The sequence below is a fragment of the Balaenoptera ricei genome, chromosome 16 (genome assembly GCF_028023285.1).
Source record: "Balaenoptera ricei isolate mBalRic1 chromosome 16, mBalRic1.hap2, whole genome shotgun sequence".
In the NCBI taxonomy this organism is placed as follows: domain Eukaryota; kingdom Metazoa; phylum Chordata; class Mammalia; order Artiodactyla; family Balaenopteridae; genus Balaenoptera; species Balaenoptera ricei.
The window spans coordinates 4,649,432-4,677,340 of NC_082654.1; the positions used below are offsets into that span (position 1 = coordinate 4,649,432).

At 49.7% G+C, this 27,909-nt stretch overlaps 1 protein-coding gene and 1 pseudogene across 3 annotated transcripts in view; one reads left to right on the forward strand and one right to left on the reverse strand.

The window, feature by feature from the left end:
* Positions 1–25,276, reverse strand: part of PTPRE (protein tyrosine phosphatase receptor type E) — a 163,234-nt gene extending 137,958 nt beyond the window's left edge. For all 3 annotated transcript variants that reach the window (XM_059901024.1, XM_059901023.1, XM_059901022.1), the window contains exon 1: positions 25,219–25,276. The gene's annotated coding sequence lies outside the window, so the exon portion shown is untranslated. The remainder of the gene's footprint in view (positions 1–25,218) is intronic.
* LOC132350615 (S-phase kinase-associated protein 1-like) lies at positions 13,397–14,503 on the forward strand (annotated as a pseudogene).
* Positions 25,277–27,909: the final 2,633 nt, after the last annotated feature.

Sequence of the window (27,909 nt, forward strand, 5' to 3'; positions counted from 1 at the left end):
AAATCATCTTAATTTATGTAAAGAGTATTCCTAAAGATATGATAATGGAATCTTCGAGGCGTAAACACCGAATGTGTAAATATCACAGAATTATCTCCGCACATATTGTCTCCGAAACGGAAACGAATCCCTTTGCTGCAACAGTCCCTCAGGAGAACCTGACATTTTGTTATTTTGATGTTAATGTGCACGTGCAGGGGGCTGGGAGGCAGAATTCTAAAAATATCCCCCAGATTCCAACCCATCAAACACTAGTCTAGGTGCTGCTCGGAAAGGACCTGGCAGGGGGGTTACGGTTCCTAACCAGCCGACTTTACAATAGGGAGCGCATCCGGGATTATCCGGGTGGGTCCAGTCCAGTCATGCGAGCCCTTAAAGGCAGGAAAGGAGCAGAGAGGGTGGGCACAGATGGTGGGAGCAGGGGAGGGACTCCCCCCACCCTGATGGCTCTGAGGATGGGGGAAGGGGGCCAGGAGCCAAGGAGCCCCTAGAACCTGAGGCCCACCCTCCACCTTCAGCCAGCATGGAAACGGGACCTCGTCTAAATGACCTTGGAAGCGGACGCACCCCAGAGTCTCCAGCAAGGAGCACAGCCCTGCCGACACACTGATCTCATCCTGTGAGACTCCAAACAGTGAACCTGCCAGACAGAAGCTGCGCCCTGGGCTCCTGACCCATGGAAACTGTGGGATCAGAAGTGGGTATTGCTTTAAGCTGCTAAATTGGCGGGAACTTATCACATCGGCAATAGGAAACTGATAAGCACGAGTGGGAGAGTGGCCGTGGGCACACACGTGTGCAAATGAGCAAAAGCGCCTTTTCCCACCCTCCTTTCTCTAAGAGAAAAACAGAGAAGTGGCACTAAAAACTGCAGTGATGACTGTCCTTGTCACTTTACCTGTGTGGCTCTTCATTTTCCCAGAGGGATTGTGCACAGCTGGAAGGTCAGAATGTATTTTTATGTCTCTGATTTCCCAAACGATAAGCACTTAACATATATATATTTGCATATGCTAAGTGTGCCAAATATAAAATGTAGGGCATCTATTTATCACTAAAACTCACTCTAAAGCAATAACTAACACATGGCAGAGCTCTTCACCATGGCACGATTTTTTGCGTGTTGCCAAATTTTCAGCACATACAGTGCATTTACTTTCCTTTTCCAATTTTTTTTTCCTTCCAATGGGGAAGAAGAGAATCCTACGTAAGGCCTTTCATTGAATTAAAATAAAAGATTATGGCACAAATTTCTGTACCTTGTATCTTCCTTATATTCCTTACTAGGAGAACCACAAAATGGATATATTGATCATAAATAAGCATATGGTTCCTAAAAACTTTAGCCACTGAAGATGATATTGACCCGTAGATTCAGGTAAGACTGAGTCAGTATTTAGCTGCCCACTTAAAGAGTCCACAGAGGCTTTAAAAAAATAGCTCCACTAGATAAAAAAACATTTTTGCTGGGAGATGAGTTCTGTTGTGATGAAAAAGACAGAGATCAAGGCAGAAAAATACGTCAGTCTGCGGTGCCGCGGAGATAATCACAAACAGTGATGAAACACACACACTTGTGTCCTGCCTTCAGAAAGAGCTCTTAACTTAAAAGGTGGAATAGGACCATTCTCCTGGAATATGTTGGTTCACATTTTTCCTGCAATTTAGGATTCCTTCCTTCTGGGTAAAGAATCAAGGACGGCTAAGGAATTTCATAAATAAAAACAGAAGAAATGCTTTACAGTTCACCAAAGAGGAGGGAGGCATAGGGGATCCTGCCCACAGTTGAGAGTGATTTTGTGAAATCCTATTTAATGTACGCAGAACAGAAAGAAAGAATGATGGCATGGTGGTGTATTCTATTGTGGGCAAGCTACTACCTTGGAAACGGTGTGGCAGTCAGTCTTTGAGCAAGGTCGCTCTACCGCAAAAAAATGCAAAAATGTAAATAATAAAGATATTTTAAAGCCAGTGTGTCTCCCAAGGGTTCTTAATCTTTTTGGTGACATGGATCCCTTTGGCCATCTAGTGAAGCTTATTCTCAGAATAATGTTTTTAATTGCATAAAATAAAATATATAGGACTAACAACCCAATATTTTTAATGGGCGAATTATTTGAACAGACACTACCAAAGAAGGTGTACAGTTTGGCAAATAAGCACAGGAGAAGTTACTCAAAACCACTGGTCATTAGGGAAATGAAAATTAAAACTGCAATGAGCTACTACTACTCACCTATAAGAATGGCAAAATTAGAAAAGTAAACAACAGACAACAGCAAATGTTGGTAAGGATGCAGAGCAACTGGAACGCTCAAACACTGCTGATGGAAAAGCAAATAGCACAACACTGCGGAAGATAGTTTGAAAGTTTCTTATAAAGCTAAACATACATGTGATTCAGCAACCCCATCCTACTTACTTATCCAAGTGTAACGAAACTAGATTCACACAGAAACTTCTACGCACGTGTTATAGCCATTTTATTCATAAGTGTCCCCAGTGGAAACAACCCAAATTCTCCCCATCTGGAGAATGGTTAGCCACAAGTGAGTACTTCCATACATGGAATACTACTCAGCAATATTGATACACACCACAGCAAGAATGATTCTTAAACCCATATGCTAAGTGAAAGAAGCCAGACTCAAAAGGCTACATATTGTATGATTCTCTTTATAGAACTTTCTAGAAAAGGCAAACACTCTAGGAATGGAGAACAGATCAATCGCTGCCAGGAGTAAGGGGTGGAGTTGGAGGGTCTGACTGTAAAGGAACAGCATAAGAGTAGTTTTAGTTGGGGAGGCAAAGACTGTGTCTTGATTGTGCTGGTGGTGACGCATCTCTATGCACTTGTCAAAACTCATAGAGCTGGACACCAAAAAGAGTGACTTTTAAATCCTGAAAAAAAATTTTTTTAATTGTTCCTAAGTGAAGTAAGTCAGGCAGAGAAAGACAAATATCATATGATATCACTTATATGTGGAATCTAAAACAAAAGATACAAATGAACTTATATACAAAATAGAAATAGACCCACAGACATAACAAATTTACGGTTACCAAACAGGAAAGGTGGGGGGAGGGATAAATTAGGAGTTTGAGATAAACATATATATCACAATACTATATATAAAATAGATAACCAACAAGGACCTACTGTACAGCACAGGGAACTCTACTCAATATTGTATAATAACCTATAAGGGAAAAGAATCTGAAAAACAATAATTATATATGTATAACTGAATCACTTTGCTGTACACCTGAAACTAACACAACATTGTAAATCTACTAGACTTCAGTAAAAAAATAAGTAAAAACTAACCATAAAGTAAAAATATATATATATATTGTTCCCACCATAAAAAAGTGTTTTAAGGGATGAGGAATATAGGATGACAAAGGAAGCCAGTTATATGAAAATAAAGTGTAAATTTTTTCCCCATCTAAATTTCCAGACCCTCTGAATTCTATCCATAGACTCCCATGAAATCCCAGGTTAAGAATCCCCTAGTGCAGACCAACATGATCAGCGATATTACGGGGAGAAGAGTCTCTGTGGCCAAAAGAGTTTGGAAATGCTGGTGTCCTCCCACCTTCTCAAGTGGCACCTGATGCAGCTATAGCTCTCAGCGCACCTGACCACACATGGCACTTGGGGAGGGGATACATGTCCCAGAGAACCCTTTGGAAATACCATGTTAGATTAGCAGATTCTTGAGGGTGGTGCCCACGGTTTCCTGACCTTTGGGTCCCCAGCACCTGGCCCAGGTAGAGACTCAATAAACACCTGTATTTGTTAAACAAATAAAATATCCATCTATGCTTACTTCTAAAAACAAAAAACAATCAATTTTACCTATTTACCATACAACTCAAACTTCCAAGTAATTTACTTAAAATACTTTATTGCTTTAATACTAAGGATTTACATAATAATTTTAACATGAATCGGGATTGATAACTTTATTATTTACACAGCACACATCATGGAAGAAATTAACCTGAAAAATTACAGTTGACAGCATCTAATTACATAAGCCACCATGAATGCAAGGCACCTAATTTTATTTTACAATGCATATTAAACTCCTTCCCCCCAAATACAATGGCTTAATGTTGTAACCTGAAATGTATGCCAATCCAAGGTTTAATTTTGCTTTTAAGATTAAGTAGCACATGTGTAATTTAAAAGTGATTTGAAACAGCAAACAGTGTCATTGGGCTTACAATTAATGCGCTTTTGACAACTGCAAACAAATTGAATGCATAAATCTATTCACAACAATCTCTGTATTTAACAGACATGTCACTTTGCATGACTATACAGTTAATTTTCGTTCTCCAGTGTGAAAGCTGATTTATGGTGACCTTGACCTCCAACACTGCTCTCAGCATTTCGTTCAGCTATAAAAGTTGGGCTGGACAAAAAAACACTATGAAACCAAATGCTATGATTTTTTTTTTCTTTTCTTTTCTTTTTTTAAAAATTTTTTTGCCACACTACACGGCATGTGGGATCTTAGTTCCCCGACCAGGGATCGAACCCGCGCCCTCTGCATTGGAAGCACGGAGTCTTAAGCACTGGACTCCCCGGGGAAGTCCCATTATTTTTTTTTCTGATGTGACATCGGTGCAGTCCTTATCTACCTAACACTGTGCTTTCCAAAATGTTATTTCAAAGATAGATACACATTTCCAGTATACACCTCCAAGTCTGTACTGAGGGTAGGATGTTTCCTATTCACTCAGCCTTGTAGGTGGATTCAGCATCAGATGAGCATGCTGTCTAACCCAGCACAGCAACTCTGTCACACACCCAGAACAAATGGTTCTAGGCGCACAGAGAAAAACCAGTAAAGACGTAAAAAAAGGGAACGGATTGGCACTGGAAAACTTCCAAAAGAAGGCCGGACAGAATCAATACAAACGGATAGTAACATGTGCATTTAAGAACAGAGAATTGCTGTATCTGCACTAAGTTTTCTACTATTTCCTTCCCGCTCAGAAATTCCAAGCTCTAAGGAAACAAACAGACTTGTCAATAACAAACACGATTTACCGAAAGGGAGAGCAGGCCAGGAAGCCAGCACGCGATGACAACTGGATAAACAAAACAAGAGCAACTCAGAGGATCGTTTCTCTGTTAAATGAAAGGAATTTTAAAGTCTGTTCAGATATTGCATGAGAATGGCTGGAAAATGAGTGAAAAACAGCCAATATCCCAAATAAATCTTCTTTGACGTTTTGCTTTAACTATAAATCTGAAGGCTACCATTAATGCAATTTACGAATCTTGAGAAAAAAAGTAATTCGGGGTTATCGTACCTAGGAAATCAATATTCCCTCTGATAGTTTTTGCAGAGTGCATTAATTTTCTTGGCCAAAAAATGATGGCGCTTTTTGTATTTTATACCGAAATACAATATAAAATACGGAAAAATCCATTTAAATAATAATAGTAATATAATAATCATAATAAATAACACATTAAAATGCACCAGATAAATGGATATTACTATTCACTCCTAAAAGTAAAATTAAATCAGGAAAGTAATTCACTCTATGTCCCACCACGGAATCAGAATCACCTGTATTCTGATATAAAGGACCAAAATAACCCACTCACAAGTGTTACTTATTGTATTTTCTTTAGCCACATATTTTATTCAGAGACGTGGCCATCTCAGAATCATGGTCTGGAGTTGCAGAAAGAGGGTCAAAACAAGCTGCCTGGATTTCCAGGCCCATCCCCGCCAAGCTGTTCTTCTCATCACAACCCAGTGTGCAGGTCTGGCGACAGGCCCTGCTTAGAAAGCGGACAGACCCCGGTTGGAAGCCCAGCTCTGCCACCTTCTAGGGACATGGCCCTGAACAACTCACGTCACTTGTCCAAGCCTCAGTTTTGCCAACCATAAGATGGCCTGACATCTTACACACATTCAACTTAAGAACATTCAGCCACACGAAGTGAATCCGCTGTGTCCTCCTGTGCCTTCTCAGAGGGGGGCATCCTGTCACAATGAGTATGATTCCAGTAGCTAAAGGAATGTATTTTTTAATAACACGGCCTCTGAAAATAGAAGTCAGTATTTCCTTTAGTGTCAACCAATGACACCTACGGGTTCCAACACTGGAGGAAAAGGTAGCTGAATTAGTCTTACTGACATAGTAACACACGTGCCACCTTCCTGGAGGTGTGTGACCTGCCCTGGGGCGGAGGCCACTCCAGTAAACCCGCCTGTTCCTGTAACTCCGTGAGGAAAGAGACAAGAGCTATGCGCACACCTGACACGTGGAGGTCCCTGAATGGCAGCTGTTATTAGTCCCTCTGTCTCTCTCTGTCTCTGTCTCTCTCTTTCTGTCTCTCTCTCTGTCTCACTCTCGCCTCTCTGTGTCTCTCTCTCATCTCTGTCTCTCTAGCTCTCTGTTTCTGTCTCTAGCTCTCTGTTTCTGTCTCTGTCTCTCTGTGTCTCACTCTCGCTTCTCTGTGTGTCTCTCTCATCTCTGTCTCTCTAGCTCTCTGTCTCTGTCTCTCTCTGTCTCTGTCTCTCTCTGTCTCTCTCTGTGTCTCACTCTCGCCTCTCTGTGTCTCTCTCTCATCTCTGTCTCTCTAGCTCTCTGTCTCTCTCTCTCACTCTCGCCTCTCTGTGCCTCTCTCTCATCTCTGTCTCTCTCTGTCTCTGTCTCTCTTGTCTCCCTATTAGATCACGACAGCCGCTTCCCGGCTGCTTCCCGTTCCCCACCTGCTGGTTCTCCTGCCCCTGTACCACCAGGATTACTCTGCACACACGCAGCCTGTGACCAGTCCACAAGGAGCAGAGCCCATGTCTCTGTCTTGCTTCCCACGTCCCTGCTGTCCAGGCTCCTGCACTAAGTTCACCAGGAAACGTGAAAGCAGCTCCAGGAAATGGAACCAAATATCCCTGCTGTGATGTGAAAGCTCCCCACAGAGAGAAAAAAACTAATATTAAAGGTGAATTTTCCAAATCTGACTTCCCAGACAGAACAACTATAAACGCTTGTCTCTTTACTCGTTCACGGCTAGACATGCTCATATTAAAACAGCCTCATGGGTGAGAACAAAATAAAAACAAGCTCTTTAAAAATTTTAATAGCCTCTACTTCCTTCCAGAAGACAATCAATTACAGTAGAGAAGGAGAAAATGAAAAAAAAAAAAAACCTCAGTGTTTTTTTTTCACACGGCACGAGACGCTGCAAACAGTTATCTATAAAGCTGTAACACTTCCTCACTATGAGCAAAGGAGGAAGCCTAGAAGTTGCATACTCTGCCTTGAGAAAACACAATATATAGAGTCTTGACCTTAAAAAAAATTGTTAAGAAGTGATTATTTGTTCCCTAAAAGGATTAGCTGCTTTACAAAAGGATTATCTACAGACTTCTAGAAGGTATTAAGCTTAGCCAGTGTATATAAACCACGATTCAAATTAACATAACTTTTCAGGAATATATTAATATGTAATACTGGGTTTACTTGGAGACAAAAATAGCCCTTGAGTTCAGTACGAACCAGGCGGCATGAATGCCTGTGTTTGGGGGCTGCCCTTAGCAGCCTCAACTCTCGTCCTACTTTCTCCACCTCCCAGTGCAGGATCCTACCTGAGCCTCCCTGCCACGCACCGGCAGCCAAACTCCGGCAGGGAGGCGACACAGGCTCCGACAATCGATCCTACCCAGGACTGACTCTTGCGGGTGAGTTGTGTATCCAGGGCTGTTCTGGAGCTGCTTGCAGAGGCCACAGCTGCGAGGGCCCAGCGGCAGCAATGTCCGGCAGACCACAGGCCACATCCTCATCAAAACCTCCTGTGGCCTGGCCTTGACTGTGGTTCAGGCTGTGAGCCTCCTGGGTTCCTGCCCCTTTTCTGAAACTGGTTCTCCAGGCTTCCATCTGATTCTAAGGACTATTCAGTAACCTTCTGTCCAGTTTCTTTTCTCAATTCTGTGGTGTACAGCTAAAAGCCACATCTAATACACCCAGGATAATAAGCGAATGAAGGCTCCTCACCAACACCTGCTCTGTGGAAAGGGCTTTTCATCCTTCTCTGCATAAGTGGGGCTAACCTGTGTGACCAGCAGAATATTGCAGAAGAGACCTTGTGACTTCTGAGGCTAAGATGCTGCAACTTCTGCCTTGCTTCCTCTGGGACCACTCTCTCTGGGGGAAGCCAGCTGACAGTCGTAAGGATGCTCACGCTGTCCTATGGATATGTGTGTCCACACGGGGAGGCACTGAGGCCTCCTGCCCACAGCCGACATCAGCTTGGCAGCCATGGAAGTGGATCAGCCAAGCCTCAGACGTACTAGCTTCAGACAGGTGAGCTGAGACAAAACTGCCGAAGGCTGCATTTGCTTAGTCCACGGAGCAACCTCTTCAGTGCCTGGGAATGTGCCTCGCAAAGTATCCAGGGACTCCTCCAAAGGCCTCTGCTTAAAATAGAAATGGGCGACTTCCCTGGTGGCGCAGTGGTTGAGAATCCGCCTGCCAATGCAGGAGACACGGGTTCGAGCCCTGGTCCAGGAAGATCCCACATGCCGCAGAGCAACAAAGCCCATGTGCTACAACTACTGAAGTCTGCGCGCCTAGAGCCTGTGCTCTGCAACAAGAGAAGCCACCGCAGTGAGAAGCCAGCACACCGCAATGAAGACACAACACAGCCAAAAATAAATAAATAAATAAATAAATAAATAAATAAAATAGAAATGGTACTGAGGGCTGAGGTTTTCTCACTTTGCTCATTCATTAAAGCAGCTACTTTCTAGCGAGCTCAGCTACAGTTGTACTAGATAACTTCTAGATTTAAAAATTATATATTATCAATAGTTTTTAGGAAAGATGAAAGCACTAAGATACGGGGGTCCATGCCAATGTTTCCATGTTCTGTGACCAAATGGGACCCTACTGGACACTTCACCCACGTTGTCCTGGTTAATCTTGCAGTTTTTATTGCTTGGGTCATTAAATACCCCCTGAACACAGGAAGGGACGTTGGGCAGAGAGGAACATACCGACCGTAGGTCAATGGTGAAATCCTGCTGACAAACATACATCTGCCCAATCCCGCATCTTGAAAACATCCCCTTGTCCTTCCTGATGAAGAAGCAGGCCTGTGACCTTATAACTCAACCCCATTTCCAGCTCAAACTCTTTCTCGATAAAAACACTTCAGAGTTTGTTCTCACGTGCTCCTCTGATTTGTTCAGACACTCAGTTTCCCAGAGACATGGTCCACCTCACACCGTGGTTAATTGTATTTTTTATGCATTTTGACACAGCATTTAAACCTCCACACAAACACTCCTTGTACTCGTCATGGATATTTTCCAGCTTAGGCCTCCTGCAGGGAAATAGTTCCCTGCCAGACAGGCCGGACAGTGCAGCGATCGCACGGGTTTCATCAGGATCCGCGCTGCTCGTTTAAGGGGCTGAGCTCCCACCGACCAGAAATCAGGCGGTGGGAGATGAGTGCAAGGGAGTGGGCACCCCACCTGAAGGTCAGCTCCAATCCCGGGTTCATCCAGATCCTGCCAGAGGTAACAAGAAGTAACATGTGTGTGGTTTGGACACTGCATTAAAGAAAGACTGTGACTCCGATGCTAGGGTATCTCGATAGAATTTTTCCCAAAGTAGAAACTCTCCATGGAGCCCTTAAAACGAATCCAAAATGATTTTCGAATCAGGAGCAGCTGGGCAAAATCATTCTGTTACTCAGTTCTGCCAGGCTGGCAGCACTTAGCCCTGGGTATCTGTGGTTCCTCAGGCCTGAGTCAGGGTCTCTCCTGCAGCCCCTGGGGCGGCCCCTGTTTCCGGAAGGCTGTCCCCCTGGCCTCCTCATGTGATGAGGCAATCGGATCTTTTCATTTTTTGGAGACTGGGCAATAGGAGGGAGGAAACAATGGGCATTTCTTGAACTAGCTTTGCTATTACTCGTTTCAAAAGAACGGCACGCCAGCCATTCTGAAGGTGAAGTGCCAGCTCTCAGGGCCACTGGTCGGCAGGCATGCAGCGGGCAGGAAAGCTGCCAGAGGCACGAGGCCACAGCCACTGACATGGCCACTGCCACCAGCGGGGCCGGTGCCTGGGGTCAGGGCCCTCACTCCACAGCGCGAGTGTCCCCACCGCGGGAGGGTGAGCTCAGCGGGGTCTGGGGTTCTGGAAGAAGCAGCCCCAGGGGTGGAGCTGAGACTGGGGAAACACAAGAGAGCAGAGTGGGGAAGTGGCGAGCAGGAGGGGAGCCTGGGGGGGACAAGCCCGGCCACAGCCAATGGGTGGCCCTGCCGCCCACTTTGGCCTGAGAGTCTGACCTCCTTTGAATGTTAAGGTTAGGAAGAGAGTCGCAGGAGTCCGTATTCACTACAAGATAGATGGGCTCTTTAAAGAGAGGCTGGCAACATTTCAGTCCCGGGCGGCAGCCACTCAGCCATCAACACCCACGTGGAAATGGGGCCCCTAATGAACACACGCCGCTCCGGATCCACGGGGAAGGGACGCGGGCACGGTTCCCGGCCCAGGAGAGCCTCTCAGTCCCACGTGGATGACACCAGGACCTCGGGGCGGCCCCCTCGCCACACACGGTCCCCAGAGCAAGGCTGAGCTGGGCGCCACCGGCCTCTTAGGGGAACCCTGGGGGCAGACAGACAGACAGACATGGAAGCCCAGGCGCCAGGTAGAGGATGCAGGGGCAGGACCCGTGGATTCTGTTCAGCGCCGGAGCCCCAGCACAGAGTAGGTCTCCCGTTCATACTTGCTGACCGCACGAGTGAATGGACGTACGTACATAACTACAAGTCTCCTGGGGCTTCAGGGCCGCGGGCAGGAGCCTCCACCATCACCAGCACGCTGCTGGGAATCCCACCCTCCACCGTTTATTCTGTTTAGGCCTCGGCTTTCCCGAGCTGTCGTCTTATAAAAAGCAACACTTGAAACTGGCCCCGACTGAGTCCCTAACACCTCGTCATGGGTTAGTCTATCCAAGAGCTCTCATTTAGGACAGAAGCGGCCGGACTGAAAGGGGAGCAGAGCACGAACAAAGGGGATTCGCCCGGGATACAAGTCTCCCTCGGTGCAGGCACTCAGGACTGGCCCCCTCCCGACGATGGTCGCATTTCAGTCCTGAGAGCCATGAGTACCAGGTACCATCTCAATCCCGCTGTCGGCCCTGTGAGGAATCGGTGCCTCTTCTCCACCTGCCCAGGCAGCCACGGGGCCGCCTATACCTCCGGGGCACCCTCTGCCCTCTGTCACTGTGGAGAGGCCTGACCTCATTCCCGGGCCCCTGCAAAAAGCCCCTGACGTCTTCCACCTGGCCACACATCGGGATTCCCTGGGGAGCTTTGTGAAAAATGCAGCTGCCGACCTCACGGCATGCAGGATGCTCTGGGACCTGCCCTCTGGGACCTGCCTGATGCACGGCCCACTGGAGGCGACCACTGAGAGCCCCCCGGACCCCCAGCCCACCCCTCATCAGCCACCTCCCCCATCAGCACTCCCCTTCCTCAGAACTCCCCTTCACCTCCCCCAGCCCAAGATGGAGCCCAAGTCCCTCCTCTGATTCCAAGACCCTTCCCAGGAGGCCCAGGGGTCCTCGCATCCTGCTCCCTGAGTGGTCCAGCCTCTTCCCCCCCCCCCCCCGCTGAAGGCCCCAGCCACCCTGCCCCAAGGTGATCTGGAGGGAGCTGCTCCACCCCCGACCCCTGGCAGGACACGGGGCCCAGGCCTGGACAGTCAGAATAGGGCGAGCCCTGGCCACGGTGCAAGCTTTGGGGACGGCAAGTGGCCGAGGCCTGGCTCATCAGAGCCAAGGAGACCCACCTGGCAGCCTACGGCTGCACCTGCTGGAAAGGCTCTCTCCCGGGGGAATGAGAGGCTGCTGGGGAAAGAGCCTGTCCAGGCGAAGGGGCAAGGACGGCGGACCTTGACGGCAACGCTGAGTCACTGGATCCCGCTCTTCCCGAACCTTCGGTTACGTAAGTCAAGGAGGCCTCTTGTGAACCCGAGTGGAATGAACCGTGTCTCCACCTCTGACACCCTCAGATCCCTGACAATACACAGCCCGCCTCTCCCAGTCTGCGGGGCGACATCACACCTCCCCCTGCACTGGGGCCCCCCGGGAAGGCCAGGGGAGTCGTGGAAGAAGGGTCAGCCCACACCCAGGTACAGACCCTCCAGCAGACCCTCCCACAGACGGGCCTGGGAGGCTACAGCCACGTCAGTAATGGGAGCTGCTCCTTCTGCCCCGCCACCGGGACCCCCACCAACTAGCACCGGTGATCAGAGGGGAGTGTGGTGACCTCAGGGCAGCTGCACACCCACCAGCTCCCTGGGGATACGTACCCTGGCTGGGAGTGGGGAACAGAGTGGACCCTCAGCCAGACTCAGAGTGGAGGCAGCAAGGGGCTCCTCCCAGAAGGCAGGCCCCCCTCAGGCTCCAGGGGCTGCCCCTTTCCAGGGGGGCCAAGGGACTCTCCTCATGGGCGCCTAACCGATGTCTCGTATCATTGGCAACAGGGGTCGAGCCCCAGGATACCAGATACCAATCACTCCACACGTTTCAATGCATATAGCTGCCATCAATCAAGCCCATTACATCCACACGGCCAGGCAATTCCCACCCAACATCGTTCAGGCCATCGGCTCAGAAGTCACTCTGGGAAGCATGGCCACGCCCCTTGCCTGCCAGGTCTGAAAATGGACACAGCACATCGAGCCTGGCTGCTGCAATCTCCAAGCTGCCAGTCACTAAAGAAAGCACAATCTCTGTAAAACACTTACAAATCACTGCTATGCTGACACAAAACAAAACAACAAAAAAAATCCACTGCGAAGTAAAATAACCAGGATTGATGTCATTGATTTCTGCCCGGCACAGCCTGACCATTCAGGGTGTGCATTTTACTATAACAAACAATCAATCATTTGCTAAACAAAAGCATGCCACGTGCAAGAAACACACGTGACTGCCTTCTAAAATACCGCCTGGACGCAGCTGGCCGGGCCGAAACCACACCCAGAGGAACAGGCTGGCGAGACTCAGACCAAGCAGACACAAGACGGAGGCCCAGCAGTGAGGCCATAGCTCCTCACCTCCAGACTCCGCTCGAGGGTGGAACGTTCCACTCCTGTCGAAACAGACAGAGATAAGCTAGGCTTTCGTGTGATGGAAGCAGATGAGGGGCCTCCATTTCCCGAAGCCCCAAAACTGAACAGGGGGTCAGACACAGGAGGGAGGATAAAGGGGTCAGCCCACCAGGGTGGTGAGAACAGGAAGAGGATGCTCGGTTGGCCTTGTTCTCCGCTTTTCCGTTTTTCTTTTTGCAGACGCCGCCCTGCTCTCATCAGTCTCTGGCCCGCCGTCTCCTTGAGTCCTAACACCATGCCTTCAATGAAGTTGCAGAGTTCTGATGGAGAGATATTTGAAGTTGATGTTGAAACTGTGAAACAATCTGTGACGATTAAGACCATGTTGGAAGATCTGGGAATGGATGATGAAGGAGATGATCCAGTCCCCTTGCCAAACGTTAATGCAGCAATATTAAAAAAGGTCATTCAGTGGTGCACCCACCACAAGGTTGATCCTCCTCCTGAGGATGATGAGAACAAAGAAAAGTGACAGATGACATCCCTGCTTGGGATCAAGAATTCCTGAAAGTTGACCAAGGAGCACTTTTTTTTTTTTTTTTAAGATTGATTGATTGATTGACTGATTGATTGCTATGTTGGGTCTTCGTTTCTGTGCTAGGGCTTTCTCTAGCTGCGGCAAGTGGGGGCCACTCTTCATCGCGGTGCGCAGGCCTCTCACTATCGCGGCCTCTCTTGTTGCAGAGCACAGGCTCCAGACGCGCAGGCTCAGTAGTTGTGGTGCACGGGCCTACTTGCTCCGCGGCATGTGGGATCTTCCCAGACCAGGGCTCGAACCCGTATCCCCTGCATTAGCAGGCAGACTCTCAACCACTGCGCCACCAGGGAAGCCCAAGGAGCACTTTTTGAGCTTATACTGGCAGCAAACTACTTAGACATCAAAGGTTTGCTTGATGTTACCTGCAAGACTGTTGCCAATATGATCAAGGGGAAAACTCCTGAGGAGATTCGAAAGACATTCAATATCAAAAATGATTTTACTGAAGAAGAGGAAGCCCAGGTACGCAAAAAGAACCAGTGGTGTGAGGAGAAGTGAAATTTTGTGTCTGATGCTGTAACACTGTAACGACTGTTCCAAATACTAGTCACACTGCTTTGTTTATAATTGTTAATAATAGAAAAACGGTCCACAAATGCAGCAGCAAATCAGTTGTATTAGCAGAATGTTGTCCTCATTGCATGTGTAGTTTCAGTGCAGACTCCAAACTTATGGCTCAGTTTCTTCTAGTATGATCAAAAGTTCTTTTTTCTTTGCTCTGAATAAAACTGAACTGTGGGTTCTCTATAGAAAGTGGCATTTCGGGCTTTCCCTCTTTTTGTAAAGCAATTTCTGCCTAGTTTACTGTCCGGTTAACTTCAGTTTAGTGACTTTTAAAAGTTGGCATTGTAAATAAAACAACTTGCAAAAAATTTTCTGAAATCGAATTAACAACATATTATCTTTATTCATGAGTTGGAAACTGGAAAAAGGCTACTTGAGGTAAATGTTATCAGAGTGGGGTTATCAGAATGTCTTCCAGCTTCCTGGACTCCACTGGTATTGATTAGCCTGTATGTAGCAGGGCTCCCTTAACTGGATCTGAGGACGTGTTTTTGCATTTTGAATCCTCTCAGCTTTGAATATGTTGGCTAGAGGCTCAGTTACTACTCAGTCTGTGGTTTGAGAGGAAACAGAATTAGACAGTTTGCTGGCTTTTCAATTAAAAAAGACACTTGACCCATGTGGTGTGTCATCTTTTTATAATCAGTAATCCTATGTGGGGAAACCCATAAACACTACTTGCATGTAAAAAATAATTTAACCTTTAATGTTAAAATGTGTGGTGTAACGCAGAAAGCATCAGTCACGAATGCAAGATACTTTCAATAAAAAGTAAGTTACATTAAAAAAAAAAAACAAAACAAAACAAAAAACGGGCTTCCCTGGTGGCACAGTGGTTGAGAATCTGCCTGCCAATGCAGGGAACACGGGTTCGAGCCCTGGTCTGGGAAGATCCCACAAGCCGTGGAGCAACTAGGCCCGTGAGCCACAACTACTGAGCCTGCGCGTCTGGAGCCTGTGCTCTGCAACAAGAGAGGCCGCGATAGTGAGAGGCCCCCGCTCGCCGCAACTAGAGAAAGTCGTTGCACAGAAACGAAGACCCAACACAGCCAAAAGTAAATAAATTAATTAATTAAAAAAAAAAAAAAAAAAAAAAAGATGCTCAGTCCGGGTCAGGACATGGTACCAGGAACAGGCATTGTGACCCCGGCAAGTCTCAGGCTGCTCACCTAGGGCGGGCATTGTCCTCAGACTCTAAACAGGGAGCTCACACGGTTCCCCAAACTTCTCAAAGAGAAAATGTCTAAAGCAAAAAGGTAGACTTGGTTTTGGTATTTATTCATTTATTTTCTTTTCCATTACAGTTTATCCCAGGATATTGAATATGGTTCCCTGTGCTATACGTTAGGACCTTGTTGTTTATCCATTCTATATATAATAGTTTGCATCTGCTAATCCCAAACTCCCAATCCATCCCTCCCACACCCCCACCCACCCTTGGCAACCACAGTCTGTTCTCTATGTCTGTCAGCCTGTTTCTGTTTCGTAGATAAGTTCATTTGTGTCATATTTTAGATGCCACACATAAGTGATATCAGATGATATTTGTCTTTCTCTTTCTGACTTACTTCGCTTAGTATGATAATCTCTAAGTCCATCCGTGTAGCTGCAAATGTCATTATTTCACAGAATTGGCTTTGGTTTTTGGTAAACTGAAGGATTTATATGGAAAACGTATTTCTAGTTACCTAAAAACAAATGAGGAAGGTTACTGAGAAAATAACTAGAAATGAGTAAAAGTGTTTTCTTTTTTATTTGATGAAAATCAGTGGGAGGGGTGCCTCTTTAGTGTGCAGTGAATTCAGTTTCCCGAGCACAAAACCATGGTTGCGTTGAGCCAGGTCGTATGTCCATCCTGGGCACTGTTCTGCACACAAAGGTACCTGGACCTGGCTCCGTTTGTAAAATGAAGGGAGAAAATGAATTTTTTTTTTTTTTTGGCCGCACGGCACGCAGGATCTTAGTTCCCCGACCAGGGATCGAACCCGCGCCCCCTGCAGTGGAAGCGCGGAGTCTTAACCGCTGGACAGCCAGGGAAGTCCTGAGAAAATGAATTTTTAATGCAATGCAACTGGGGGCCTCACCATCATTCCTGACCTCCGTGACTCTGAAGGGTGTTTTACAGCCCAAGGAGCCCTCAGGAAAACTCCCCTCCCCCGGCATGGAAGACAGAACTTGAGTTTCCCAGTTGGGCCAGTTCATGGAAATCTACAGGGAAGGTTCTCACTCCGGCTGGCTGAGAAATCGGCAAAGGCACTCAACCTCTGTCAGAAGCTCTTCCTCGGGGGCAGCCGGCCTTCTTCGCTCTTGGAAGTGAGCGTCTTTCCTCTCTTACAACTGCCAGGATGCTGACCAGCTGGGGCGGGCCAGCTGCATTAAGCACCCCTCAGATTTGGTTTGCGTAAGTGACCATGATTCTTTGAGCCTCTCCCCCAGCTGCTGTGTTCCACTCCTTTAATAAACGTCATTGCTTCAAATCTGGCTTTTCTCCACTTAAAAAGGAAATTTAAAATGTGATGCAGCAAGCTAGACTGAGGTCTGCAAGGCAAGAGTCCTGGGTGCAGGGAGAGAGTGGGGTGACTCCCAGTCTATACCTGTCAGAGGCCAACGGTGGCCACATGCAGGTTCATGAGCCCTTCCTACCACAATTCCTCTGAGCCGGCTTCTCTGATGACAACAGCCACCATTAAATGACCTATTTCATGTTATTTTATTAGGAATACGGTCCAATCCCCCATGTACAATGTACACTGTAACCAAATTTCTCATAAAAAGAAAGATAAACAGTTAGCAGGGTGATGCACAAACATTGTCATTACCAGTTTCAAGATGAAAAACTGTCCTCAAGCCGCGTTGGGCAGACTCTCCCTAGTAGAATCACCTGCCTCTAGTCACCAAATTCCTTGGCTCCCCGCCAAAGGCACCTCCAACTCAGCCTACAATCTGGTCTTATCGTTGTCCCTTAATCTGGCCCAGGTGCAAAGCAGTCTTCCCAGCCAAAAACCTCAGGGCCTTGGTCAGGCAAGACTCGTGAAACTGTAAAAACAAACAAACTGTAGACACATGCATTTTTCTGCAGGATGAGTCTATAGTCTTCCTCAGAATCTCAAAGGAGGACATGAGCTCAAACAGGTTGAGAACTGCTGGGCCATCACACAGAACCCAGACTCTTAGAAGTGTCTGGAGAATCCCAAGCTTTTCCATCTGTCTTGTCCCAGTCTCATCATCCCTGGGCTTTAGTTGCACTCAGATACCCGCTGTTCCTCAGATAAGTCACGCTACTTTTCACCGCTGGGCAAGCACACGGAGGTCCCTCTGACTGGAATGTTCTAGCCCTGTTGGCTGCCAAGAAAACATCCTTGAAAACGAAGCCTGCTCTATTTGGTGAAGCCCTTCCAGGCCCCTGCTTCAAATGCCCGTCTTGACGGCTCTGTTCCACCTCTGCATCCACCTTTGCATTCTATATGCCCTGGAAATGATGGATTTTGCCCTCCTATGGGTGTGGGGCACCCATAGAACAGGCACTGTGACTTTTTGTAACACCAGTGTTAATAAGCCCAGTGCAAGAATATCGTAGATATGCAATAAATGTTTAAATCCCCATTTGTCCCTTCTATACGACCTTACAGACTCTTTTAAATACAACCCACATTTGATTAAAACCAAGAAATATCCTTTGAAAGAATATCACTGGCTGGCTAAGAATAGGCCTAGCTTGGCCCAATTCTGTGCAAAATTATTAAATTTCTGGCTCTTGCATTTTTATATTATGTTGGGCCAAAATCAGGACTTTGCTCAAAGGAATTTAAATGAGCAGACTGATACCATCTCCAACAGATGACTGAACTTTAGCTGATGTTCGCAACACTGGCGAAAAGTAATTTATTGAATTACTGATGCACTTAATGAAGTGCTGCCAGAAGCTCAGGAGAAGACAGTGCTGAGTCAACTGTATTTGAACTTGAAGGACGGGGTGACTGTTTCAAAGCATTTTGATGTCCAGGACTTAAATGTTGGGCTGTTTATAAAACTAAGGCCACTTTCAGAGCCAGAAAAACCACCTACTGAAGAAAAGCGTTCATTACAAGGAATACTTTTATTAGTAACCAGGCAGGTTTTGAGATGACTTGAAATAATGTGGTTGCAAAGGAGAGTTTCTTTTGATTAGCCAATGTCATAGTGCAACTAAGATGGGTTTATTTTTACATGTTTAAGAAGCTGAAGTATTTTAATCTCTTTGAAAGAGCATTTATGTGTTTTCTAGTCATTAAAGCAAGTGCCCTAAGGCAACATTTTGTGAGCCCAGACTGATTTACTGTAAATCCCTGAATGTCATAAAAGGATACAAATATCCTGACTTTTTGTTAATTCATACTGATTCCCTACCCCTGTTCCCCTGGAATTGTTGAGAGAGCTTCTGCTTCTGAGATGCAGTGTCTTTGGGTCTAACTGTTAGCTCCGTGCCCTAATGGAAGTGACAGGTCACCCCCTTGCTCTCTGAAATCGTCTCAGGCTATGCCTTGGTCCTTAACTCTTGCCTACAGGTACTAGGATCCAGGGCTCCCATTCCGGAAGGAAAAATTTGGAGGCCTCCTCAGATGACAATCATTAGAAGATAAAAAGCTTAGTATCTTGATAGTCTCCCTGTTTTGTAACAAGTGGATTAGTATAAAATGGCTAAGAGCAGGCCAGCCCTGGGAAAAATTGTGACGTAGGAAAAACTGACCACTGGTGTCCTCAAAGCCCTCAAAGCCCCTCTGAGCCATAGCATATCTCAAACGACCAGAGAAAAGCTTTATCCCATGACAAGAATCCAGCCAGACTGGTGAGTGAGGGAGGGGAGGCCCCAGGGCTGTGACATCAAATCATGTAGGTGGGTGTCCCCCTTTGAGGCCAGCCTTTTGAACCGGAGAGGAAGAAAGGGAGGCCGGAGCTCCCACGGTTTAACGGGGTACCTGCTGGGACAGGAGGTGGCACCGGCCGGGCTCTGCCCCAGCGGGCTCCCACCCCCGGCACTCGTGCGTATTGACAAAGGAGTCAAGGCCAAGTCTGCTGAACTCAGCGGAGCAGACCCATGGAAGCACCGTCCCTGGGACACAGCCTGAAAACGCCAAGTCCTTTTGGGGTCAGAAACAAAATAACAAGGCTGAGTACAAAGGTCACTCAGAATAACACATTGTAACCAAGTAGCTAGGCGACAGGACATTCAAAAATCTTAGCTGAGAAGAAAAATGGAAGTAATTTGCTCCCTAGTACAAAAATCGTTGACTAACGTTCAGCTGGAAACGACCAAATAGATTTAAGGACATTAATAACCAAAACTGCCTGTGTTTACAGAATGGAAATGGTGTGACTTGCTTTGAGGACAAAGCAAGTGTAGCTGAGCAGAAATCAGAGCTCAGATCATCTCGAGCCTTTGATGCCGGTCCTGTCGCCCCTGGACTCCTGGACATGATAGCTGTATCAGTGACCGTCTGGTAAGCAGGAGGCCGTGCTCTCTATACGTGACCTCAATCCATCCACATAACAACCCTGTTTGGGAAGTGTCATTGTCCCCATCAGAAAGAGGAGGGATCACACTGGGAGACAGTAAGTCACTTGCCCAGAGCCTCAGTGTCAAGAGCCCCAGCCTGACCCCATCCCTCTGCTCCAAAGTCTGTGCTCTGAGTCCTGGGCTGGGCACCTGCCAGTGAAAAGCAAAGCCCGGGGCTTAGATCCACTGCTGGTTCTCAGACAGAGTAAAATCACTGCTGGGGGAGCCCTATGCATACAGCCTCCTCCACTGCCCGGGACAGACAGCTCACACTCGGGTCTGTCACTTCCTCCCCTCCCTCCACTCCTCCACTTTCCACTTCTCTTGGAGGCCTGGGTGCCCTGTGAGCTCCAGGCACCTGGCGAGCAGCCCAGCATCCCTGGAGAGCATGACGCAGCCAGGGCACCTGCCGGGGAGCGTGGCTGAACGCTGAACACTCGTTCCGGCATGAGCCTTTCTGCCAGATCATATTTAGCGTTGCTGGAACCCAGGCTTGGGGTCCAGACAAGTTTTCCTATCAATTCTTCATTCCCCACCCAATAAACAGAACAGCAAAACACCTGCCCAAAACGCTTCAGGTTTTTAGCACATAACCAAGGATCATTTTTTTCCTTCAAACTCTCCTCTGTCCCCTGCTGGAGTTTATATTTGTTTCAGGGAGAAAGAAAACGTTGTCACCTTTTTGGATCTCGCATCCAACATACTCTTGATTATATATGAAACCTGTTTAAAAACACACGTTAAAAAATATATATTTACTTGCTTCTTATTCCGCTGGGAATCAATATAAAAGGGTATGTTTGTTTTTCTGAAAGATATTGCTAACATTTTTTTATTTCGTAAGCTTTGACAACTCCTTTGAAGTATCTGCACAACTGAAAGAAAGACATCAGGCTCACATTTCTGGCTCTGGGCCGGGAGCCGTATGAGTTCAAAGAGGCTGCGAACCACATCAAAACTCCCCAGGTAGAACACCTGGGGCAGCCCTTGATGGACAAGGTTTGGGGAACGGCAGCCAGACGGAGAGAAGAAAGGAAGCCAGCTTGGTAATCCCCAAACTAGGGGTCTCCCAGCCTGAATCCGGCAGACACTCCCCGAGCCCCACAACTGTACACCTGCGTATCTGTTGGAGGATTTAGTAAAACTCAAGGAAACCTGTTTTCCTCCGGTGCAGCTGATCTAAAACTCCAACCATCTAGAATGTTATCCAGCACTCTGCTTTTGGAGAAAAACCCAAGTGACAGAACAGTGAGAAGTTAACTCTCCAAAAAAAGCCTTTCGGTATGTCTGGGGTCAGCATGTAAAACTAACACCATTCTGAATATACCCATGAGCCTAATCCTACTCTGGGTAGATCTGGTACCCAGCGCAGAGAGGATGTGGCCCCTGTGATGAACCGGGAACGGGAGGCCGCCCAGCTGTGGATGCAGCCGGGCGTGCGGTCGGCAGCACCGCCTGGACCAGCATGGATGGGTGAAATCGATCAGCACACTGGGGTTAGGAGGGGCTCAGAGATGGCCCGGTGCCACACGTCTCTCTTTGGAGGTAAGAAAAGTGAAGTTCTGAGGGTTTGGGGGGCAGTCCACAGTTTCATAGCCTTTGTTTTCTAGTCTAGAAGCCATTCTCTTGACCCTGGGGCCACGCTGGTTCTAGACACACCACTTCTCGATGCCAGTTTGGCTCACTTGCATCTGGCACACAGCCTGGTTTAATCCAGCCCATGAACCCAGGCTAATGCACATAAAACACTGCATCTCCGCCTACCAGATCATTCGAACATTGAAGAGTCAATGGCGTGTGTTAAAGAATGGATTTGTTCATGGAGCACAGATTAAAATACTTAATCACGCAAATGTTACATCATCTTTCAAATTATCATGCAAAAACTAAAGTTAACTGGCATGTCTCACCGTATTGATTTGATCTAGCACTGTGGAAGGCACACAAAAGGTATCTATCTACTCATGTGGATTCTGAGTTTATTCATTTATTTATTCAAACATCACTGTTTCTTCCTGCATGCAATACACAGCCTCGGGTATTGGAGGGGACTAATAACCACAATTTACGGAGCGCCGGCCATGTGCCTGGTACTTTATATGCATCAACCGTCACTCTCACAACAGTCCCGTGAAGTAGAGATTATCATTCCCATTCTAGAGGAGAGAACACTGAGGCATGAATCTTGAATAACTCAGCCAAGGTCATACCAGAACCAGGATTTGAATCCATACCTGAACCCAAAGTCCAGGCTCTCAGAGACATACCTTCCACCCTGAAAACACAAATGACCTGGGAGAGGAGATAAACACGTCAACTGGAAATCAAAATAGATTCTCATAGCTGCTTCAGGACAGGTAACCTTCTGCAGAACTAAAAGGAAGAGAGATATCTCTTATGGAGAGGGGTTAGGAAGGCTTTGTGGAGACAGGCATTTGTGGGTCTTGAGGTATGAGTAGGAGTCCCGAAGACGGAGATAAAGGGGAAGGAGATTCAGAGTAGGGGGCTGGGCGGGTTCCATCTCTGAGACTCTGGAAAGCATAGGGGTGCCTTCAGGGAGCACAGAGCCATCGCTTCACTAGGAGACGGCACGCCAAGAGAAGTGCTGAAGGCGATCTTGGAACACGCAGTTTCTTCCTAGTGATAATCAAATATTAAGAAGGCCAGTCTTTATCCTAATGGATGTATTTGTTCTTGTTTTGACAGCAGAACCTCTGTAAGTGTAACTCAAACATTATAAATGAAAAAGACATGTCAAATAAAGGAACGGAGGCTGGCGTCCATGGGGCGCCTGACTGATCTCCAACCCGCCTCCTTGGGAGGTCATCTGGGGTCGCTCTGGTCCAGGTCAGACAGTCATTTTAGCAAGTATGTCGGGCATCTCCAGAAGCACTGTCAATGTGGTCCCTAGACAGACCTCTCTTATCCCTCCAGGATCCAGTTCAATCACATTAAAAAAAAAAAAAAAAAACGAGTGGCTCTACCTATCAACCACAACGACATCCCCTAAAGAGACACAGAGTCCCCTACATCCGCAGATGCGCTCCCGAAACGTTTCGATTCGTCCAATGATAGCTATCAGAGCCTCCTGTCAGGTACCTGCCTGGCTGGGCACGGAGGACACAGTATGGTCCTCGGGGAAACGACAAGCCAGCCTGTCTCTCCACAGCAGGGTGGAGGCTGGGCTGGTGTGATCAGACGGATAAAGAAAACATCAGGAAAGTGTTGGGCTGGGTCAAGGGAGTTCACAAGTTTGATTTGGGACATGTTGAGTTACGGGCATTTGACATCCCAGAAGAAAGGTAGAGTGGGCACCTGAGCCTGGGAATCGCAGAGGACTGGTCTGGGCTAGGACGTGCCTCTGACCTGGAAGGAGGGGGCTTTGCTAAAAGGGGGATGGCTTGGACTGGGATGATGGCAGCAGGAGGAGAGACCAGTGGACCAACGGGGGCACAGTTCAAAGGAGACCCACCTTCACGTTCCAGCTTCACTGCTAACCAACCATCGAGCGCTGTCAACCCCTCACACATCCACCTTCAATACGCCCCCTCTGCGGACCCCGGACCCCCATCCTACGGCTGCTGCAGCCGCTCTCAGGGGTTGACGATTCGCACACACACACATCCCTGGACGGGAAGGGATAAAGCGCGAGGACACAGAGCTCCGGGGGGCTTCTGCAGGCTTCCTTGGAGGCACTGACCCAGGCCATCTCGGGGCCAGGTGTCCCTCCACAGTAGTGAGAAGTGGCCCCCGTGCAGGGCTTGTGGACCTGACCACAACGCTTCGCATTCCCTCTGTGCCTCCACAGCGGTCCCGGGAGGCCTCACAGTGACAGTAAAGTGAACTTCCTCAACCACTGCCCACAACTCACTTGGCTGGGGGCGCTAAGTAGGTATGGCTTTAAATCTAAAACCGTCTGGATCCATCTAACGACCTGGCCTTCTACAGGGACAAATCTAGCTCTTAGGTCTCGCTGACACATGGAAAGTCTGGGGATTTTGGGGGGAGGGGAGGGGCAGTTGCTGGTTCACAGGCATCACTAACACCGATGAACAAAGACCTCAGCCCCTGAGGTCACGGTCAGAGGCAGTGTCTCGTCGGGGAAGGGCCTGTTTCATGTCACCACCTGGCCCTTTGCTCCCCGAAGGCTTAGAGCCTGTGTTCAGAAAGCCCAGACCTCAGTCCTATTCGCACACAGAGCTCTGCCCCATACCACGAAGGATGTGTGACCATGGCAGTCAGGAGCCAGCCTGGGCCACCAGCACCCACCCTTTCACACCCTCCTTTGGCTGAGAGCTCTGATTCTGAAAAGGCACGGCCCTCCCTTTATCCCCTCTCCCTGCCACAGTTTATATGGGCATGAGTCTATTTTGCAGAGGCAGGATTTCACTGACCTTTCAGACACAAAGACCTCTAGGGACCCTGGGTCAAGAGGCACCGGGGGTCAGGAGCTGGCTGGACGTGGGCCCAGGGACTTCTGAAACATGTGACCAGCCTTTGCCGGTTTTGATCCAGTTCTACCACCTTTCACTCTAGAATACAAGCACACACAGAGCCGGATTCCTCTTTCCTTGAGTTTCCTGGGTTGAAACTCTGGTAGAGAGGTCCTCTTCCGAGACAGATCGATATCACAATTCTGCCAGTATAATTGTTTCACCTTTCTAGAAGGGTTTGCCACGCCAGGAAGGAATTTAGGTCAAGTCCAGCACAATCACTCAGGGCTTGGCTATGCCTCTCCATCCTAGGGGTTGTCCGGCCTTTCCCAGATGGTCCCGGGGAGCCCGCGGGCTTGGCGTTGCGCTGCCCTCTGGCCCAGGAACTCTGACAGGTCACCCCGCTGACGCGGCGGGCCGGCCTGGGCCAGCGGGGCCTGCCCGCGTCCCCCGCACTCCCTGCCGCATCTCTGAGCCCCCAGCGGCATCCCACTCCGCTCCCCTCCCCGGGAAGGCAAGGGGCGCCTGGACAGCAGCCCACGCCCCTCCCGGAGTTGGTGCAACTCGGAGTCGCTTCCTCCAAAGGCGCCCGTCTCGTCTCGACCCCCTGCGTGCGGCAGCCCCCAAGTCACCCGCTTGGCACCCGCTCTGGGTCTCGCCTGCTTTCACACGCGTGCTCCCTGTCGCCGTCCCCCCAGCGCCGTCGCCACCCGCAGACACACACGCTCCTCCGGTCCGTTTACCCAGAGGGAGCGCGAGAGCTGCCAACCTGGTCGCCAAGTTGGGCTGGGGGGGCCCGGGGCCCGAGGGCCGGGGTCGCGCGGTCCCTTGACGCTGGCGCCGGGCGCGCCGCGGGCCGGCAGGGACCGGGCTCGGGGACCCGGCACCCCGGCGCGGCCCCTCCGGCGGCGGCGGCCGAGGCGGCGTCCCCGGCCTGCTCCGGCCGCCCCGGGCGCGCGGCCCCCGGCCCGCAACCCGCGCGCACTCACCTCGGGGGCGCCGGTCCGGTCGCGCCGATCCCGCCGCCGCCGCGGCGGCTCCGCATCTCCCGGGCGCCCGCCCGCCGCCCTCCGGGGCGCCCCGCCGTCCCCGCAGGACGCGCAGGACGGTCGTGGGGACGCGCGGAGGCCGCGGGGTCCGGGCGCCGCCGCACCCGCGCCGCCCGCAGCCGAGCAGGAAATTTGTCCGGCCGCTCCCGCTGCTCCTCCGCGCCGCTCGGCTCGGGCTCCGCGGCGGGGGCGGGGGCGGGCCCGGCGCCGCGAGGAGCGGGGGCGACGCCTGGTGTCCGGCGCGGGGAGCGCACCCGGCGCCCGCCCCACCTGAGGCCGCGGCTCCGCCCCGCAGGGATGGCCGGCGCCCGGCAGGGACCCGGCCAGCCTGGACGTTGTTAACCCAGGCTGGAGCCCCACGCGGAGACCCTGGCCGGGACCCAGGCATCATGTAGGGGGTCAGGGTGTGAGAGCCACTTTTACGAGCGGGAAAGGCCCTTGCTACCCAGCCTTGGCCCTGGACACCAGGAAGCGGCGTGGCTGGGCGCCAGCTCTGGGCCATGCAATCGGTCCAGGAGAGCAGAGGGCAGGCACCCTGTACTGCCTCTGGTTCGGAGAAGTAGGGAGAGCCGGGAAATCTCCTGAGCTGGTATCTTCCTCTGTAAAGCGGGAATAAGGGTGGCCACTTGGTGGATGTTGAGAAGGGCTTACTTGTCGTTAAGGCAATATCCAGCACACGCAGGAGGAAGAGCGACTGCCAGAGGGGTCTGGACCGGCTGTTCTGGGGGACGGCTTTCTAGGTGCCCTCTTGCAATCTGTTTAGGGAGGTTTCAGAGTACAGGAGATTCCATGGGGAAGGGCAGAAAGGATGCGTGTTGTCTCATCTTGGTTCTGCGCCTTCCTGCTGTGCCCTCCACGTTGGTCCAAGGCCCCCGCCCTCATGAAGGATAGTGCATCCCTGTTGCAGGGACCTCACTCATTATGGCTTGTGAATGAAGGAGCCAATGGTGAGAAGGTGATATTCAGGGTATGTTACCCCACCTTGTATCAGTAGCCAGCAGACCACCTTCTGGGACACTTGGGACCTGTTCTGGACAGAGCTGTAGACCCCAAAGGCTGAGGAGGATGGCCACCTATTGGCTGAGACCGTCCACAATGCAACTTCCCTTCCACAGGGTGTAAAGAGGGCTCAAAGAGTGGAGAACTTGAACTCAGCTTTCTTGCCTTGCCCTGTCCATGCTGTCCCTGGGGGATCTTGTCCAGCACCAGGACTTTAAATACCATGTCTACGCAGGGAGCTCCAGAAAAGCACAGCCCGTCTGGTGGTCTCCTCCAGGCTCTGATCCTCCTGGTTGTCTACCATGGCAGACCCAACTCTTGCTCTGACTCTGCTTCTCGGCAGGCATCCTGTCTCCACCTGCCCTCCCACCTCTAATCCATCCCTACGTCTACTTCCTGTCTAGCTCCAAAGCGCCTCTTGAATGTGCCCCTCCTCCCCACTCCACTGCCTTCATCTGATGACTGCAGTGGTCCGCCAACTTCTGACTCACTGTTTTTTAGGCAATCCATTCTAAGCACACCATCCAGGAGGACCCCTACAAATGGAACCAGGTCCTGCCAGCCCTCTGCTTAAAAACCTCCGTTCCGAATAAAATCCAAACTCGTGGGAGGCTCTGCCTGACGTCTCAGCTGCTCCTGAGCCCCTCACCCCGTTCCCTGGGCTCCAGCCCCCAGGTCCTTCTCTCTGGGTCAGAGCCCAGCTCTTCCCACCTGAGACTCCCCTCCTTGGTACCTGGCCTGCACCTTCTTCCTGACTGCCTCTGGAAAATCACCCTGCGCCCCTCCCCTCGGCTCCTCTCTCACCAGGTGCATTCACTTGTAGGGTGTCAGTCATGGCCCCCTCCTTCCCCCTCTCTCTGGGCTGTGAGCTCCAAGACAGTCCACGCTATGCCTCTCCCCATCACCTCTCCATCTCCAGCTCCTGACGCAACAGGATAGCCAGGAGGTGCCCAATAAAAGCCTGTGGGCTGGCAGAACAGAGGAGGGGCGCCAGCCCCAGCGCCAGGCAGCCGGGTCACCCTGGAGACCAGCAGGTGGGCGGCCCCCTCCTGAGCGCGCCCTGGGGGAACAGCCCCGGTCAGGTGGGGCTTAGGTAGCCCAGTGACTCCAGCCAGCTGTCAATATCCCTGCGTGGTGGCCTCCAGAGCCAGCCTTCTGTACAGGAGGCGATCACTTCAAACTCTGATGAGCACAGTTTTGCTTGTTAACCCTGCAGGGCTGCAGAGGCAGAGACTGTGATGCAAGAAGAGAGAAACAAGTTGCCCTTGTCAGACATCTGCTGTTGGAAAGTCAGCAGCTGGGGGAACATGATGAGGGGCAGATGGTGCCTCTCTCCGGGTGAGATCCTCTCTGCTGGACCCCCACGATTCTTCCCAGAATTAAGCAATATCCCTCAACCTCTGAAGTCTAAAGACATTCATTATCGTCGTACAAGAGTGTGTTGTCGGAGACATCGATCCAGGGTTGTGCTGATTCCCATTCGGAAGCCCCTGGATCCTCCACATCCATCTTCCCTCCACCTCTCATGGGCTCAAGGCCCCTCCTGACGTCAGAATCAATTCCCTTATTCCCCTCCTAGGCTCTGAGGACCACCCGCAGCCTCTTGCCATCCTGAATACCTACGTACTCTCA